Source organism: Amia ocellicauda, chromosome 5, assembly GCF_036373705.1.
Source record: "Amia ocellicauda isolate fAmiCal2 chromosome 5, fAmiCal2.hap1, whole genome shotgun sequence".
Taxonomy (NCBI): domain Eukaryota; kingdom Metazoa; phylum Chordata; class Actinopteri; order Amiiformes; family Amiidae; genus Amia; species Amia ocellicauda.
Window position 1 is genome coordinate 51,988,292 of NC_089854.1, and position 18,796 is coordinate 52,007,087.

Here is an 18,796-nt window from a genome sequence, read left to right on the forward strand (position 1 = left end):
CCCAGCAGTTCTCTACGCTGTCCTGCTCTCCTAGGTTTTGGCTGCACACCATCTCTCTCATGGGCAGATTGACCAATTCTTCTATATCCCCAATGTAGCGCAGATCAACAACCTGATCACAAACCTTGATCTCTAGGATTTCAACATGCTGACAACGTTCACAAATGAAATCTTTTTATATGAGTTCATCCAGGAAGGCAATCATCTTGCAAACCCAACTCTGTAGTGGCCACATGCTTCTAAACGTTAGTTTTTGTTATTGTTAAGGACAGCATTGATTATAATGTAAGTCCCTTAAAGATCAGCCACAGTGGTTTTATTAATTAATGGAACGTTTTTGTTATTTAATACTGAAACGCCTCTTTTTTGTGAGAGATGGGTCTCTTGCAAAATGCATACATCTGCCTGATCACTCTCCTGTAAGACTGCACTTAACAACATTTTTCATTCTACTTGCCTAGCATTACTAGTACTCATATTGTTAATTTGATTTCCCCTACGCTCATTTTCCCTTGGCCCTTGCCTGTGACCTAACATCTTGTCTGCATTTGGCTCTTACAATCCAGGATGTAAGTGCTCATTTTTTGTATTCACTTGTGTAAATTGGAATTTGTAAAGTATTTGCTTTGAATTGCACTTTATTATGTAAATTTGAATTTGTAATGTTTTATGCCTTGGGCTGAACTGTATTTTTGCACTTTGTATTGTGCTTATATTTTGTAAGTCGCCCTGGATAAGGGTTTCTGCCTAGAAATAAATAATAATAATAATAATAATAATAATAATAATAATAATAATAATAATAATAATAATAATAATAATAATAATAATATTCTGGGGTTATGGGGCTCTCTGTGAGTTCTGGGATGAGGTACCACCGGGGAGCGGTGATTGGGCCATGCGAGTGACGAGGGCAGGGGGTGACGTCACTCTGATGTGTTCCGGGTCAGAACTGAGACTGGGGGACACGGGGTCCATGACAATTCGTCCCCATGATAATTAGTCCGCGACAATTGGTCCCTGTGACAATTGATCCCTGATGACAATTAATCCCCGCGTCAATTTGCCCCCATCATTATATGTTCCCCACTTTTTGCATTTGTAACCATGAGTGCATTCACTTATTGTAGAGCCATAGAACACATATACACTCACCTAAAGGATTATTAGGAACACCATACTAATACTGTGTTTGACCCCCTTTCGCCTTCAGAACTGCCTTAATTCTACGTGGCATTGATTCAACAAGGTGCTGAAAGCATTCTTTAGAAATGTTGGCCCATATTGATAGCATAGCATCTTGCAGTTGATGGAGATTTGTGGGATGCACATCCAGGGCACGAAACTCCCGTTCCACCACATCCCAAAGATGCTCTATTGGGTTGAGATCTGGTGACTGTGGGGGCCAGTTTAGTACAGTGAACTCATTGTCATGTTCAAGAAACCAATTTGAAATGATTCGACCTTTGTGACATGGTGCATTATCCTGCTGGAAGTAGCCATCAGAGGATGGGTACATGGTGGTCATAAAGGGATGGACATGGTCAGAAACAATGCTCAGGTAGGCCGTGGCATTTAAACGATGCCCAATTGGCACTAAGGGGCCTAAAGTGTGCCAAGAAAACATCCCCCACACCATTACACCACCACCACCAGCCTGCACAGTGGTAACAAGGCATGATGGATCCATGTTCTCATTCTGTTTACGCCAAATTCTGACTCTACCATCTGAATGTCTCAACAGAAATCGAGACTCATCAGACCAGGCAACATTTATCCAGTCTTTAACTGTCCAATTTTGGTGAGCTTGTGCAAATTGTAGCCTCTTTTTCCTATTTGTAGTGGAGATGAGTGGTATCCGGTGGGGTCTTCTGCTGTTGTAGCCCATCCGCCTCAAGGTTGTACGTGTTGTGGCTTCACAAATGCTTTGCTGCATACCTCGGTTGTAACGAGTGGTTATTTCAGTCAAAGTTGCTCTTCTATCAGCTTGAATCAGTCGGCCCATTCTCCTCTGACCTCTAGCATCAACAAGGCATTTTCGCCCACAGGACTGCCGCATACTGGATGTTTTTCCCTTTTCACACCATTCTTTGTAAACCCTAGAAATGGTTGTGCGTGAAAATCCCAGTAACTGAGCAGATTGTGAAATACTCAGACCGGCCTGTCTGGCACCAACAACCATGCCACGCTCAAAATTGCTTAAATCACCTTTCTTTCCCATTCAGACATTCAGTTTGGAGTTCAGGAGATTGTCTTGACCAGGACCACACCCCTAAATGCATTGAAGCAACTGCCATATGATTGGTTGGTTAGATAATTGCATTAATGAGAAATTGAACAGGTGTTCCTAATAATCCTTTAGGTGAGTGTATGTGTATAATATAGTAGGCAGGCTTTATAAATATATATATATATAAATACACACACAAACACAACTATTTTGTATTATTTATTATATGTTTTTAATTGATACATTAATCTGATACTATAACCCCAGTAATTAAGTTTTATACAATTAGTTTTGACAGCTGGCTGTGAGTGAAGGGTATGGTGTCGCTTAGTGGAACAGGTGCACCCCATTAGCTGTCAGTGGCTATGTACTCAAACACGCGTGATAATAAAGTGCAAACAATCATACAATTAATATTCAATTAGTGATAAAAAGTGATAATAAACCAATTAGTGAATTAATAAGAAAATAATAAAGAATACATAAGTGCATAAGTGAATTAAAGAGATATACAAAACACTGGGCACCCTTTGCGACATACACATTTGTTTAAACATTTGTTATTTTTCGCTATTGTGCACAGTTAAACATTTATCATATATTCATTAATATTGTACCTTCTTAAGTCTTGTACCAAAATTCTCATAACCGGCCCCTGTCCCCAAATTAGAATTTAGATTTGAAAGCTTGTTAAAATAAAACATGGTTATTATTTGTATTAAACCCTTCATGTGTGTCCCCCCATTTTCCACATAAAATCTCATAACCGACATCCTAAGGGATTTGTGTATGAAAACAGCATTTCAATAAAGTTTTCTGAATGAGGTGAAAGATCAAGGCCTTGTGTCAGTGAACACCACAGACCCAGGTAAGGACTGATTAATATTTTCTTAAAAATATTAATTTAACTTAGAAGTGCCTGTTAGCACATTGCTGTAGCACATAACCAACACCCAAGGAAAAAAATGAAACTGAAATATTAAAGAAGTATGAACGTATTTGACCAAAAACGGACTCTTTCTCAATGCTAATTTAGTTTTGAGCAAGAAATAAAATGGTTACCACATGTGTTAAAATGGACAAGAAAGTGGAATTTCTCACAGCCGACACCATGCAATTGATTTCATAGCTGACACTTTTCAGGAGATAGAAAATGTGTTGGTTGTGATAAGTTGGTGTCGGTTATTATTTTATAGTGTATTTTATTCAAATTCTTAGTTCAGTTGTTTGGTATTTCATGTTTTTATTTCTGTGTGTTTTCTAAAGCCAGTTTTAATGTTCATTATAATATTGGGCAAAGTTAAATGTAGCTGTAAAATCAGAAAAGTAGTATTATAGAACTGTAGAGGTTAAGTGTAAGTCTGAGGCCTTTAGCTAAAGCCTGACAATGGACAGCGGTTGAAAATGAGCTTTGGCATTTTTAAACATTTGTGTTTGCCATTATACAAAAAATAAGAAATTACAAAGAAGTAAGATAATTTGTGTCCGTGACTAGTGTGGTATTTCCAGAGTGGGAAAACAGTTATAACTGACTGTAGCACAAATAAAACAAGTAAATCGCCATTTTTCTTAAGTTTTTTTTTTCTTCCTGTGGGACACTAGTTTGGGTGTTTATTCCCAGTTCCACAAACACTGCCCCAGCGTAACACTACTGTAGGTTTAAAGGGGACCCTTAATACTATAAATTGGACCTAACATAATTTTGGAGCCATTTGGAGCCTCTCGTGATTTTATTATTATTATTATTATTATTATTGTTGTTGTTGTTGCATTTCTCTTTATACTTCTTTTAGTACATGTCTTAATGCTACTGGGCACTGCAGCATGTACAGTGAGGAGCGGCCTGTCCATGCCCACTGAAGTGTATGTGTTACCTGTAGCCTTGATGTAGTGCTGCCCAGTTACAGAATGTAATGTTACCTCGTTACCATTTTTGGATGTGCTATTTATGTTTCTTCTAGATCAAATAGACAGAAATAAATAAAAGAAAAATAATGTCCTTCCTGGGTAAACAGAGTGGAATTCGGTTCAACCCCCCAGCCATCGTCTTAATGTATGAAGATGAAGCGCTGAAGAAGATGTGGAAGCGTGTGATGTCTGAACTTCTCCATTTCTTCAGACGAATTGGCAGGCCTGTGCACAGCTGAACAGTACTGAAAACGACAAAGGATTCAGACCAGTGTTCAGTGTGCGACCCCTTGTTTTTCAATGATCGTGTAGCGCGACTCCTTCACCCGCGAAACACAGCAATTCAGCGAAAACCGGCCGTGAAGAGCGAGCTGCGCATGCCCGGAAATAAAAATCGGATCACGGTGTAAAAGTCGTGCAGTGAGAGCCGGGCTAAAGGCTGCTGTTCGCTTGTGGATGCTAACCGTTGGCGTGACTCAATTCAGTTTGTTTGGACACAAATGGAAATTGGGCTTTAAGGCATTCAGGACAGAAAACAGGAGACACGTATTCACACAGAGAGTTTTTACAATCTGGGACAAACTTCCCAGCGATGTGGTTGAAGCTGCAAACTTGGGACATTCAACAAGAGACTGGAAAGCATCCTTGGATCACTTAGTTATTAATGGACATCAAACGAGCACGATGGGTCGATCTGCTGTGGTTTGTAAATGTATGATCTTACGATATCTGTTCGCTTATGACATCACAGTTGCCATGATTCGATGAGTTTTGCTTTGGAGCTCTGATAGCTCTGTTGGTGTATGGAGAATTAGCGAGTGGTCGTAGTTTTACAGTGAGAAACTTATTCTGAGTAGCAATATAATTTTCGAGTATTATCAGGATAAAATAATGAAAGGGATTGTGGACTTTCGTCTGATAGACAATCCCAGACTCAGGTAGGTCGTTTCATTAGTCAATGGGGTTTCTCTTATTGCAACAGGGTATGCTAAGCCTACATTTTGTGTGTAATAATGAAAGTAAAGTGTACAATGTGCGCACAAAATGTGACTAATAATGTATATGTTTTTCCGCCAGCTATTGTATTGAATCTTTTTCCATGTGATAATTAATTCACTGTCTTTGATAGATTCATAGTGAAACTGAAATATGGTATACACATGGTACCATGGTGTAAAATTTCAAACAAAGCTCTACGCTGGATGTATGTATATGCCACTGTACAGTTTCTGTTCACCTACCTTTGGCTGGCTATATATGCCCGTGCAGTTACAGTATGTGAAGTCTATACATGATCTTCAATTCAAAGTTTTAAAGCATGTATGTCATTCAATTCTTAGCTATCATTTGTCTGTTCTCTAAATGTTTATAAATGTTATTTGGTGCCATGGGTGCATAAACGGGCTAAGTGCTTATATTCTATAAAAGGGCTTTTTGTTGCAGGATGATGTACCAATTTTTTCTTTAAATATACATTAATACTAAGGAAACCTTGCTGATTACTGCTTAAAAAAGGTTTACAGAATACAGAATTAACTGCAGTCTGTTTTATAGATATTTGTGTCGTTTTTTTTCTTTGTTTCCTAGATTAGATTGAACCTATAGACTAGTCACGAACTCCAGGGCTGTATTATAAAATTCTAGAAAGGGTTTAAGAGAATGAGAACACAGTTACAATTAATAGCAAAAAAAAAAAAAAAAAACCTTCCAGTATTCAGTGTGTGCTTTGCAACTTTATCCAGAGTTAGACATTTTTTTTTACAGCTGTAGCATAGGCTGCAAATGGCAGTTTCTTCTTGAAGTGCAACTTAATTCCAAGAAGTGGAACTGTGAGCCTTCAGAATTACAAATTATTTTCTTACCTGGATATTTTTATTTGTTTTATTGTTTTTGTCTTTTTTTGTTCTTCATTTTTTCCTGGTATTTCCACAGGGCACAGAGAGAACTGCTGCACCTGGAGTCCATGATGGATAAGGTGAGGAACCCTTCAGGATTTGAAACTGTCCTTGCATGATGAAGTCAGTTTAACATTATTTGCATTCCTGTAATTCTTAGCAGAGTATATTGGTAACCCATATGGCTGTAGGCCAGTGTGCATGAAAACACATTCATCTGTCTAAATGAATTGTAGGTGTGATTCTTCCTGTAAAAGTTTCCCTTTGAATATCCAACAGCTAATGTAAAGTGTCCACTTTAGTATAGCTCAAGTAAGCAATTCAGAGATTGTGTGCAATGAGAATCTATTTAGATTAATGTGCTACCCTGCCCTGAGCAGCCAACTGACTCTTTGTCCCCCCAGCCCTCAAGAAGGGGCACCTGGAGCTCCCAGCAGGACCAGAGGAAGCAGCCACGTAAGATCATTACTGGAGTATCATTCACAGCTGAGGTGAAGCTCCACAAGACAGAGAAGGCCTGGAAGCCAAACATAAGGAAGGCTACCACAGAGGACACTGAGACCATCAAGACAGAGGTATGTAGGAGCAGTGGACACGGTTCTTGTTTGTGGGGTGGGATAAATAACTAGCTAGTCTTAAAGGGGATTGTGGGTAAACTTGGTGCCCCTGTAATGATCTTGTCTGGACCTCTAATGATGGAGAAGCGGAATTGAGAGACTACATATGCTCACAAGCACCCACCTCTCCAGTACAAATAAAACCATGGACTTGGCCAAGGTTTACAGAACTAACCCTTTTTCCTTCCTTCCCTCCTCCCTCCTTTCCCCTTCACCAGGAGCTATTCCGCAGGATGCGCAGTATCCTGAACAAGCTGACCCCACAGATGTTCCATCAGCTGATGCGTCAAGTGACCGAGCTGACCATTGACACAGAGGAGCGGCTCAAGGGTGTCGTTGACCTAATCTTTGAGAAGGCCATCTCCGAACCCAACTTCTCTGTCACATACGCCCATATGTGCTGCTGCCTTATGGAGGTGAGAGAAGGAGTGTGGCAGGGGTGAGAGTGAGGTAAAAGAGGGAGGCAGGGAATGATAGAAGGTTGCAAAGATGCTACATGGATCAGATTCGTTTTGCTATGGAGTTGCATGAATCCTGGACCCCTGTTCATCTGTGGGTTTTCTCTCTGTACCTGTTAAAGCAAGAAGCTAGCCTACCACACAGACCATGCTTAGCTAATTCAAGTTTCCATCTTGCTTATGGTTTATGTTCTCCCTCCTCCTCTTTCTGTAGCTCCACGTCCCTACCACTGGCAAGCTGGGCGTGACTGTGACTTTCCGCCAGCTGCTGTTGAGAAAATGTAAGACAGAGTTTGAGAAGGATCAGGGTGGCGCCGAGGTCGTTGAGAAGAAGCAGAAGGAGCTGGATGCATGCTTGGTAATAAAAACTAAATTAATATTTTTTAAATGTAAAGTACTGAAATTTGATAGTCCTTTATTGTAAATAAGGCACAGGTTGGTTGTGCAATCTCAGTATGAATAACATACACATATGTTAGTCCCAGTGAGAGATCGAGATCAGGCAAGAGAAAGTTTTATGTGATCCTGCAGATTCAGCCCGAGTTCAGCCAATCAGCAGAAGAAGGCACTGCTGAGGTCTCGCGGACTCCAACTTTAAAGGGGCAGCTACAGTTCATGAGCTGTGTGAGTGACACAGCAGCAACACCATCGTGTGATTAACTGCATCAACACAGAATTGTTCCTCTTAGAAAACGCAGGGGGACGGGGGCTGTCCCTGCAATTAACATTAAGTTTCTGATGTCAACTCTACCAAACCAGTGTGGAGTCCAAAAACACATTTTAGCCGCCAGCAATATTATTTGGCCCCCAAAGCCCCCCAAATTAATTATAAATATATATTTTTAAAAAATGCTAAAAGTCCCAAATGCAATTTTCCAAGAAGGAAGTGACCCAACCTAAATAATGCAAAAGTTACATTTTAACTTAATCAACTTAACTTGTTATGCAAGTGGCGCCCAGCAGCAGATGGAGAAAAACGACACCAGTCAAGTAATTCATTTCAACAGTAATAATGTTGACTTCATTGACTTTACAAACAACAGGAGGGATTAATTGGAGTCTGTTTCTTCTGAGACAAGGCCCATATAACATAACTTCACTGGCTGAGGTAGGATATGTGGCTTAACAGCATCTGATTTTATTTTTTATTAGGCCTAGTTACAATTGCAACTGGCCAGATAGGTAGCATCCTACATAAAACAATAATTAAAAGAAAAAGAGGCAATGTCTGTGTCTTAATGTCTGTATCGGGAGTCTGGATAACCTGCTCCTGTAATGACAAAACAAACAGAAAATACTGTCAGCATGAGACCTAAAATAGCCCTGGATAAGCACCAATTATAATTATAATAATAATAATGATAATAATAATAATAATAATTATAATGATCATAATAATCACAATAATGTTAGGAGCCTATATGACTATTTATTAAATACTAAGTTACTTACTTAATGGGAAAAGTTGCATTTCCCCTCAGACACGATCTTTTGGATGTCAGGTGAGAGGGATGTGATTCTGATGCGCAGGCAGTCCTCGATTGACTCGTGTGAAAGCCAGTTCCTGTCGTGAGTCTTCATTGCATTCAGAGAGGAAAATGAGGACTCACAGGTGTACGTTGGTCCAAAGATTGTTAGCACATAAAACGCAAGTTTCTTTATTATGCTGTATTCCTCTGAGCATGCCACCCAAAACGCACACAAGGACTCGGCACTCCTATGCGCATCCCTGATTTGGCTCGACGTCTGGAATTCAGTCAGCTCATAGGGGCGCCTTATCCAGCGAGGATATCGTTGTCTTATCAAGGGAGGAGAATTCTCCACCTGGACGGACTGTGAAAGTATCACGTACAAACGCAATGATGTCCTTGGGCATGCTGTAGTCTTCAAATCTGGTGTAGAAGTTGTCCCTCAGCTGCTTGATAAAATCTTTCATCACCTCTGTGACAATACTGCAGCCTGGTCCCTCTGCCTGTCGTTTCTTCAGTGTGCTGAAGTGCAGTAGCCTTCCAGATGACAAGTCCAAATCGAACAAGTCAAGCTTCCTAGTAAAGGTTTTCCACCATGTCCACGACTGTTGTTATTCTAACTACAGATTTAACCAGTTTAAGTGACAGAACATGTCAGCCAAGAAAGCATCATTAGAGAGGAATTCCACAATTTCCAAAATATGAAGGTGGTCAGCTGCAGTCCTCATTTTGCTTTTTCTGAGAAAATCCACAACCTGGTCATGCAGCTCACAGAATCGTTCTAGAGCTTTTCCTTTACTCAGCCAGCACACTAATCGTTGTGGGTGGCCTCCTCTGATTCTGTCACAAGCTTGTGGTGTTGGGTGCTTGATGTAGTGATACATAAATAAAAACATTAACGTATTTAAGAAAGCAATAGGCTATTAGTCTTGTTGTTTTCGTTGATTCTGTTGGTTGCATTATAATTATTACTGCATTTGAAAATGACCCCGCTAATACGCAGCGTTGCAGCAACTTAATAATACATGTGTTAGGTGGGAAGCTCTTTTTAATTGTTGTTTTATAAACAACAATCCCGAAATCCCGGGATTGATAAAAGTGCCCGGTATTGGATTCCCTACCCGGCACCCCTCCTTTCCACAATGTGCAGGGCCCCTCTCTGTGAATGCCAATGTGGACTGTCATTAAGTGCTGTCTGTGTGTGCAGGGCGAGGAGGCCAAGGGCAAGCGTCGCCGCCGGGCACTGGGCAACATCCAGTTCATCGGGCAGCTCCTCAAGGTGAAGATGCTCAATGAGAACACCATGCACAACTGCGTCATCGTCAAGCTGCTGAGAAAGCAGGATGAGGAGTCCCTGGAGTGCCTGTGCCGACTCCTCTCCACTATTGGCAAGGACCTGGACTCGGAGAAGGCAAAGGTAATGCCGCTATGCCAGACCGTGCCCTGGCTAAACATCCAGGAACGTCAGACTGCATACTGGTCCTCATATTCTTCTCTAGACATAATGAGCCAATACTGGAGTGGCAAGTTTGCCAGAAGAGTAAATTCCGTCTCACCAGCACTCCTGCGTTGTTTTAAAATGAGCAAACTAGCCTTTCTTCTGCCATCAGCTTTCTAGAGTCACTGGGCCTCTAGACAGTGGTCTGAATAACTGCTTCTGTGCATCTGCAAGAGCTTTCCAGAAGGAACGCTGCTTCACTCAGTAGTATGAAGTTACTGCTCTGCCACGCTGTCTGGAATGTTTTCTAATCGTTCTGTCTGATCTTTTTACAAGCCCCCCATGGACCAGTACTTCAACCAGATGGAGCAGATCGTCAAAGAGAGGAAGACCTCCTCTCGAATCCACTTCATGCTGCAGGACGTCTTGGACCTGAGAAAGGTAATGACTGTTGAGAGAATAGAAACCTTCCTTGCTTTTAGCTTCCCACCCCCCCATTCCCTGCCTGGCTCCTGTTTTCTCTCTCTCCACTAATCACTGACTCATTCTCCCGTTCCTCAGGATAACTGGGTGCCCAGGAGGGGTGACCAGGGCCCTAAGACAATTGACCAGATCCACAAGGAAGCCCAGTTGGATGAGCACCGTGAGCAGATCAAGGTGCAACAGCAGCTCCTGAACAAGCAGGACAGCCGACGTGGGGACAGGAATAGTGTCCCTGTCTCCAAGAACAGGCCCATCGACACCACCAGCCTCAGCAAGATCTCAAAGGTAACTGAGAGACACACACATGCTGCCACCCACTACACCCATCCACTTTTGGAGATTTTACACTCATCATTTCCACTGTCTGCATAACCCTAAGTATAGTGATACCAAATTGACTTTTACAATGACTTTCAGCAAAACCCCAGTTTCTGATCCCTGTTTTGTTGGCAGCACTTGAGTGGTTTGGCAGGCTGTGTACTTGTTTACCTGCTTTAACGTTGGCATATTTGTTCTGTGGATCGTGCTTCTGCTGAACACCTCCATCAAAAATATACAGCATCATAGCTGAGGAAAGTTCAATGAATCTGCCTGCAATAGGATCAAGTCATGAATGTAACTCCAATAGAATGTATACTTAATACAGCTCAAGTAGGCAATTCAGAGATTGTGTGCAATGAGAATTTATTTAGATTGATGTGCTGCCCTGCCCTGCCCAGCTGACTGACTCTTTGTCCCCCCTGGGGCTCCCAGCAGGGCCAGAGGAAGCAGCCACGTAAGATCATTACTGGAGTGTCATTCACAGCTGAAGTGACGCTCAACAAGGCAGAGAAGGCATGGAAGCCAAACATAAGGAAGGCTACCACAGAGGACACCGAGACCATCAAGACAGAGGTATGTACAGGGTTCCAGTCATGGAAAATCCTGGAAAAGTCATGGAAAATGACCAAACAATTTTCAGTCATGGGAAATAGCTACACATATAACCCATTTACAACATACATGGGATATAATGTACACTCTGACAAAAAGAAACAGTTTCATGGTGCAGAATAAAATTGTATTAAATCCTGTTTAAACTTACCTTTTAGTACGTATTCTGTAATACACATGGTTATTATGAACGTCCCAGATGAATGTGCCAGATATTATGTATACAGGGATTTTCAAGACTTGGGAGAGTCTGTGTGAAGTACATATACGCTAAGCACAACTCCTATAACCATATAGCAACACAAAGAAGCTCGGTGCGTTCACAACACGCAGACTTCTGGCATTCTGCACAGATTCTCAAGATCATTGGTTGCGATCTTGTACTTCAAATTTACATAATTCTGAACAGAGTCTGACCATTCAGCCAGTAAACCCACAGTGTTTGTGTAGATTCTGAGCAGAATGACGTAAATCTGTGTACATGATCGTGACTAAATTGGTCAGGATCTGCCAGAATGAGGATCTCCCTTTTATGTGAAATAAAGTTAATAGTAAAAGTTAATCACACGCACATCCAACTTAATTAGTAGGTGCAGGGTAGATAAAAATCCATATAAAGTAAAAAGAAAGAAATACCTGCACACTTACCACAGCTCCAATGCACAAATAAAAAGTATTTATGTAACCCATGCTTCACTGGTTTTTAGCTAAAACTTTTCGATCTACACAAGATCTTCAGGATATGGATGTATAGACCAGGATATGGATCCTGATGAAGATCTCTTGTAGATTGAAATGTTTTTGTGAAATATAGTTCAACCTCGGATTCAGGAGGAACAATGTGGATTCCGTCCGGGCCGCGGAGCAATGGACCTGCTCTTTGTCCTTTCACGAATATTTGAGGGGGCATGGGAGTATGCTAATCCAGTCTACATGTGTTTTGTGGACTTGGAGTAGGCATACGACCGTGTTCCCCGGGATTTCTTGTGAGAGATGTTGAGGGAGTATGGGGTGCCGGGGCCGCTTATGCGTGCCATCCGGTCCTTTTATTCCCAAAGCAAGAGCTGTGTCCATATACTCGGTGTTAGGTCGAAAACGTGGTGGGTGTTGGACTCCGCCAAGGGTGCATCTTGTCTCCACTCCTGTTTGTGATTTTCATGGACAGGATATCAAGGCACAGCCGAGGTAGAGAGAGTATCCAGTTTGAGGGCATGGAGGTGGCATCTCTGCTGTTTGCAGATGATGTTGTGCTTCTTGCCCCATCCGACTGTGATCTCCAACACGCACTCGAGCGTTTTGCTGCCGAGTGTGAAGCGGTTGGGATGAGAATCAGCACTTCTAAGTCTGTGGCTATGGATCTCTCTCGGAAAAGAGTGGATTGTCCGCTTCAGGTTAGGGGGGAGCAGCTGCTCTTAGTGGAGGAGTTTAAGTACCTCAGGGTTTTGCTCACGAGTGATGGAAAGGGGGAGCGTGAGATAGACAGGCGGATCGCTGCAGCGTCTGCAGTATTGCGGGCGCTCTATCTGTCCGTGGTGGTGAATCGGGAGCTGAGACCTCGGACAAGGCTCGCGGTTTACACGTCAATCTACCTCCCCATCCTCACCTGTGGTCATGAACGTTGGGTAATGACCAAAAGGACGAGATCACGGGTGCAAGCGGTGAAAATGAGGTTTCTCCGCAGGGTTGCTGGACTCACCCTTTGGGATAAGGTGTGGAGCTCAGTAATCCAGGAGAGCCTCGGAGTAGAGTCGCTACTTCTCCAGATCGAGAAGAACCAGTTGAGGTGATTTGGGCATCTGGTAAGGATGCCCCCCGGGAGGCTGCCTGTGCAGCTCTACCGGGCACTCCCCAGTGGGCAGAGACCCCGAGGCCAACAAGTGAGCGCTCTGTTAGAACAAAAACCAGCAGACACAGGGGTTCACCAGGACCAGTGTTGAGAACCCCTGCCTACATCAAATGCTCAAACTTTATGTGTCCGTTGCATTTAAATTATGTAGCCAAATGTATGATATGCATATTTATTTAAAATCAAGTAAATAATAATACATATTGTTCTATTCAACAGATAAAAAAGAATTTCAAACCACAAACAAGTTCTACAAAAGTTACCAATATACACTGTTTATCCCAAAGCAGAGTTTCTTGTGCTGTTTGCACTGTCCTCAATGCCACAATGCTGACCAACCTTCATATGTGTGCCAATCATATAGCGCGATATTAATCACATGACCTCCAGCAAGCGTCTGTGTGTGCTGTACACTGCAAAACAGCTTCGATGTGAGTGCTGACAAGATAATGTCATAATATCAAACAAGCTTGTGAAGTAGTGTTTCATAACAAATAATTTCTGATAAGAAACTGAAAATAATATTGAGTGTTTAAAATGGGTATAAATCAGTAAAATCTAAACTCCTCAAATACAAAAATCAGGTAATTTATTGGTAAAAATCATTATTTATATATATTGTTTTAAAGAAAGAGAAAAATAATAATAAAAGCTTTTAGGTTTAAACAATCTAAACAGGTTTAAATCTAAAATACTTCTTTAGCAGCGTACAGGAATGGATTACTGTAGGCCCTGGCCATTTGTATATAACAAGGTATGTTTTTATTAATTAATTGAGCTGATTTATAGAAGTTTATATTCAAGGCAATTCAGAATTAATAAAAATACAGACTGTTAATGTTGTTTTGTATATTTTCTACTGTAATCAACATTTATACTACATATACATTGATCAGATAGTACTAGGTTTACTTTTGCATTTACATCTTTGTGTGCTCTTTATTAGTTGAGGGTAGCATGTTTTATAAAAGTGGATGGATTGGATGGCTGTAAGGGGAGGAGGAGGCTGTCATGACAAAAGCTGATTATGTGGTTCTTTCCTATTGTGTTTATCAATATCTTTATTATTTTCTGTGTGCATTTTCAACTTTCCCGCATTTTATTGTAATAATAATTTAGTTATGGAAAATCAGAAAATGACCATGGAAAAATCATGGACAAGTCATGGGAAAAAAAGATCTGATTTGCGTGGGAACCCTGTATGTAGGAGCAGTGGACACGGTTCTTGTTTGTGGGGTGGGATAAATAACTTGCTAGTCTTAAAGGGGATTGTGGGTAAAGTTGGTGCCCCTGTGTTGATCTCCTTTTAGTGCCATCATGTCTGGACCGCTAATGATGGAAAAGCGGAACTGAGGGGCTACATATGCTCACAAGCATCCACTGCTCCAGTACAAATAAAACCATTGGCCAAGGTTTACAGAACTAACCCTTTTTCCTTCCTTCCCTCCTGCCTCCTTTCCCCTTCACCAGGAGCTATTCCGCAGGATGCGCAGTATGCTGAACAAGCTGACCCCACAGATGTTCCATCAGCTGATGCGTCAAGTGACCGAGCTGACCATTGACACAGAGGAGCGGCTCAAGGGTGTCGTTGACCTAATCTTTGAGAAGGCCATCTCCGAACCCAACTTCTCTGTCACATACGCCCATATGTGCTGCTGCCTTATGGAGGTGAGAGAAGGAGTGTGGCAGGGGTGAGAGTGAGGTAAAAGAGGGAGGCAGGGAATGATAGAAGGTTGTGAAGATGCTACATGGATCAGATTCGCTTTGTTATGGAATTGTAATTTGTGGGAGCTCAGTTTTGAATGGACCAGCAGATGCCGGTCTTGTGAAGAGCATATCAAGAAGTATTGCTGAGATGGCACTAGTGCTCTTGCCATCACTCACCCACACTCTGTGTAAGCCAAGGTGTCGGTTTGTCCCAGTCCGTCTTAGTGTAGAGCTCCAGTGATGATCTCTTATTAGTGCCATGGTGTCTGGGCCTCTGGCATCTAGTGATGGAGGAGAGGAAATGAGGAGCCTCATTGAACACTTTCAGTTTCGTCCCACTCCAGAGTTATCTGGAATTTGTTTTGCATTCAATTCCAAACCATTCAATGAGATGAGCTGCATGAATCCTGGACCCCTGTTCATCTGTGGGTTTTCACCCTGATACCTGTTAAAGCTAGAAGCCAGCCTACCACACAGACTATGCTTAGCTAGTTCAAGTTTCCATCTTTCTTAGGGTTTATGTTCTCCCTCCTCCCCGTTCTGTAGCTCAGCGTCCCTACCACTGGCAAGCCAGGCGTGACTGTGACTTTCCGCCAGCTGCTGTTGAGAAACTGCAAGACGGAGTTTGAGAAGGATCAGGGTGGAGACAAGGTCCTGGAGAAGAAGCAGAAAGAGCTGGATGCATGCTTGGTAATAAAAACTAAATTAATTATTTTTTTAATGTAAAGGACTGAAATTTGATAGTCCTTTATTGTAAATAAGGCACAGGTTGGTTGTGCAATCTCAGTATCAATGGGCCAATCATTAAGCAAGCATTTGAAGCATCGTGCAAGCATGAATGTAAGTGGTGTGTACGTTTATTTTAAGGACTTTCATTTAGTGCTTGGCCATTTTGGTTTTTGACAACCTCATGTAACACACACCTGTACAACGGGCACGTGGCACAACGGGCTCAGAAATGCAATTTGAGACTTCCCAAAACAATTAGCATTGTGCCTAATTGACCATTGTGGTGCGAGGGCGCCTGCCTGTGGTGCTCTGACTGTCAGTGTTGGCTGGGTGAGGGGGCGGACCTCTGCAGCTCGGTGCAGCAGAGCAGATTGTTGTGATCTGCAGTAGATAGCAAGGCTGGATTTAGTTAATATAAAAATAACACTAGTGAATTAGTCACTATGTGGACAGTAGATAGTCAACCTTTACACCTGTGTTAGTACCAGTGAGAGATCGAGATCAGGCACGAGAAAGTTTTATGTGATCCAGTAATTGCAGTCACATGATTTACTGTGTATGTAGCTCTGGGTCTGATCCAAACTGCAGCGATCTCCTGGCACTAGGGAATCCAATCCCGGGATCTTGGACAGTTTTCTAGTCCCAAAATACCAGTATTGAAAACGTGAAATACACGGGATCAGGCGATTGTGGCTAATGAAAAATGTGACAGCACAGTAATTCTTGAACTCCATGCTGTAAGCTATTTATCAAAGAAAATGTGCAATAATTAATACAGAGGCTCATGATCTGTTCAAAATGTGAATCTGAAGTACAACCACCTGCAGATTCAGCCCGAGTTCAGCCAATCAGCAGAAGAAGGCACTGCTGAGGTCTCGCGGACTCCAACTTTAAAGGGGCAGCTACAGTTCATGAGCTGTGTGAGTGACACAGCAGCAACACCATCGTGTGATTAACTGCATCAACACAGAATTGTTCCTCTTAGAAAACGCAGGGGGACGGGGGCTGTACCTGCAATTAACATTAAGTTTCTGATGTCAACTCTACCAAACCAGTGTGGAGTCCAAAAACACATTTTAGCCGCCAGCAATATTATTTGGCCCCCAAAGCCCCCCAAATTAATTATAAATATATATTTTTAAAAAATGCTAAAAGTCCCAAATGCAATTTTCCAAGAAGGAAGTGACCAACCTAAATAATGCAAAAGTTACATTTTAACTTAATCAACTTAACTTGTTATGCAAGTGGCGCCCAGCAGCAGATGGAGAAAAACGACACCAGTCAAGTAATTCATTTCAACAGTAATAATTTTGACTTCATTGACTTTACAAACAACAGGAGGGATTAATTGGAGTCTGTTTCTTCTGAGACAAGGCCCATATAACATAACTTCACTGGCTGAGGTAGGATATGTGGCTTAACAGCATCTGATTTTATTTTTTATTAGGCCTAGTTACAATTGCAACTGGCCAGAAAGGTAGCATCCTACATAAAACAATAATTAAAAGAAAAAGAGGCAATGTCTGTGTCTTAATGTCTGTATCGGGAGTCTGGATAACCTGCTCCTGTAATGACAAAACAAACAGAAAATACTGTCAGCATGAGACCTAAAATAGCCCTGGATAAGCACTAATCATAATAATAATAATAATAATAATAATAATGATAATAATAATCACAATAATGTTAGGAGCCTATATGACTATTTATTAAATACTAAGTTACTTACTTAATGGGAAAAGTTGCATTTCCCCTCGGACACGATCTTTTGGATGTCAGGTGAGAGGGATGTGATTCTGATGCGCAGGCAGTCCTCGATTGACTCGTGTGCAAGCCGGTTCCTGTCGTGAGTCTTCATTGCATTCAGAGAGGAAAATGAGGACTCACAGGTGTACGTTGGTCCAAAGATTGTTAGCACATAAAACGCAAGTTTCTTTATTATGCTGTATTCCTCTGAGCATGCCACCCAAAACGCACACAAGGACTCGGCACTCCTATGCGCATCCCTGATTTGGCTCGACGTCTGGAATTCAGTCAGCTCATAGGGGCGCCTTATCCAGCGAGGATATCGTTGTCTTATCAAGGGAGGAGAATTCTCCACCTGGACGGACTGTGAAAGGATCACGTACAAACGCAATGATGTCCTTGGGCATGCTGTAGTCTTCAAATCTGGTGTAGAAGTTGTCCCTCAGCTGCTTGATAAAATCTTTCATCACCTCTGTGACAATACTGCAGCCTGGTCCCTCTGCCTGTCGTTTCTTCAGTGTGCTGAAGTGCAGTAGACTTCCAGATGACAAGTCCAAATCGAACAAGTCAAGCTTCCTAGTAAAGGTTTTCCACCATGTCCACGACTGTTGTTATACTAACTACAGATTTAACCAGTTTAAGTGACAGAACATGTCAGCCAAGAAAGCATCATTAGAGAGGAATTCCACAATTTCCAAAATATGAAGGTGGTCAGCTGCAGTCCTCATTTTGCTTTTTCTGAGAAAATCCACAACCTGGTCATGCAGCTCACAGAATCGTTCTAGAGCTTTTCCTTTACTCAGCCAGCACACTAATCGTTGTGGGTGGCCTCCTCTGATTCTGTCACAAGCTTGTGGTGTTGGGTGCTTGATGTAGTGATACATAAATAAAAACATTAACGTATTTAAGAAAGCAATAGGCTATTAGTCTTGTTGTTTTCGTTGATTCTGTTGGTTGCATTATAATTATTACTGCATTTGAAAATGACCCCGCTAATACGCAGTGTTGCAGCAACTTAATAATACATGTGTTAGGTGGGAAGCTCTTTTTAATTGTTGTTTTATAAACAACAATCCCGAAATCCCGGGATTGATAAAAGTGCCCGGTATTGGATTCCCTACCCGGCACCCCTCCTTTCCACAATGTGCAGGGCCCCTCTCTGTGAATGCCAATGTGGACTGTCATTAAGTGCTGTCTGTGTGTGCAGGGCGAGGAGGCCAAGGGCAAGCGTCGCCGCCGGGCACTGGGCAACATCCAGTTCATCGGGCAGCTCCTCAAGGTGAAGATGCTCAATGAGAACACCATGCACAACTGCGTCATCGTCAAGCTGCTGAGAA

General features: G+C 42.0%; 1 non-coding gene and 1 pseudogene across 1 annotated transcript; both read left to right on the top strand.

Moving 5' to 3' along the window:
- The first annotated feature begins 14,564 nt into the window (after positions 1-14,564).
- On the top strand, positions 14,565-14,634 carry LOC136750652 (uncharacterized; annotated as a pseudogene).
- A 582-nt stretch (positions 14,635-15,216) lies between these two features.
- Positions 15,217-15,293, top strand: LOC136750643 (small nucleolar RNA SNORD66). The gene has a single exon (XR_010816935.1). It is a non-coding gene; the product is annotated as a small nucleolar RNA SNORD66 (small nucleolar RNA).
- Positions 15,294-18,796: the final 3,503 nt, after the last annotated feature.